At 48.4% G+C, this 1,082-nt stretch overlaps 1 pseudogene; it reads right to left on the bottom strand.

The window, feature by feature from the left end:
- LOC113457449 overlaps nucleotides 1-841 on the bottom strand; it is a 1,401-nt pseudogene extending 560 nt beyond the window's left edge.
- Nucleotides 842-1,082: the final 241 nt, after the last annotated feature.

A 1,082-nucleotide genomic window follows, 5' to 3' on the forward strand; every position in this document is an offset into this window, starting at 1 on the left:
TGATGTGGGAATGATTTCTTATTAATAAAGAAACTGCCTAGGCCCATTTCATAGGCCAACCCTTAGGTAGGCAGAGAAAACAGAACAGGATGCTGGGAGAAAGAAGCTGAGTCAGAGAGTTGCCATGATTGTCCCACTGCAGACAGATGCAGGCTAAGATCATTCCTGGTAAGCCAGCTTGTGGACTACATAGAATAATAGAAATGGGTTAGATCAATATGTAAGAGCTAGCCAATAAGAGGCTGGAACTATGGGTCAGGCAGTGATTAAAAGAATACAGTTTCCGTGTAATTATTTTGGGGCATAAGCTAAGCTAGCCATGTGGGCGGCCGGGTGCGGGGGACGCAGCTCCGGCTGCTCTTATTTCAACAGGAGCTAAGCAGTTGGTGGTGCAGGAAGCATTGCTGACAATCTTGAGGGAATTGTCATACATGTCATAGTTTCACACCCATCACAAACATGGGGGCATTCGCAGAAGGGGTGGAGATGATGACCTGTTTGGCCCACCCGTCATGTGGGCTCCAGCGTTCTCCATGGTGGTGAAGACACCAGTTGACTCCACAACATACTCTGTACCGGCTTCGCCCCATTTGATGTTGGCAGGATCTCCCTCCTGGAAGACAGTGCTGGCCTTCCTGTTGATGATAAGCTTCCCATTCTCAGCCTTAACTGTGCCTTTGAACTTGCCATGGGTGTAGTCATCCTGGAACATGTAGACCATGTAGTTGAGATCGATGAAAGGGTCATCGATGGCAACAACATCCGCTTTGCCAGAAGTGAAGGCAGCCCTGGTAACCAGGCATCCAATATGACCAAATCCGTTCCCTCCGACCTTCACCATCGTGTCTCTGGAACGAGGCTGGCACGGCACGAAAAGAAGCGGCTGTCTCTAGAACAGGGAGGAGCAGAGAGCCTACTTCATTTTTTTTTAATGCTGTGGACAGAGTCCAGGGCCTTTTCCATTCTGGACAATAACTCTGTTACTGAATTGCACCTCCAGCCTTTGGTATTGTTTTTAAATGGTCAGTAAATGTTATGAGACTCGCAGTAGTGGGTGAGCTAGCCATGCATGCATGCCTTTC

This window comes from Microtus ochrogaster, chromosome X (assembly GCF_000317375.1).
Source record: "Microtus ochrogaster isolate Prairie Vole_2 chromosome X, MicOch1.0, whole genome shotgun sequence".
Lineage (NCBI taxonomy): Eukaryota > Metazoa > Chordata > Mammalia > Rodentia > Cricetidae > Microtus > Microtus ochrogaster.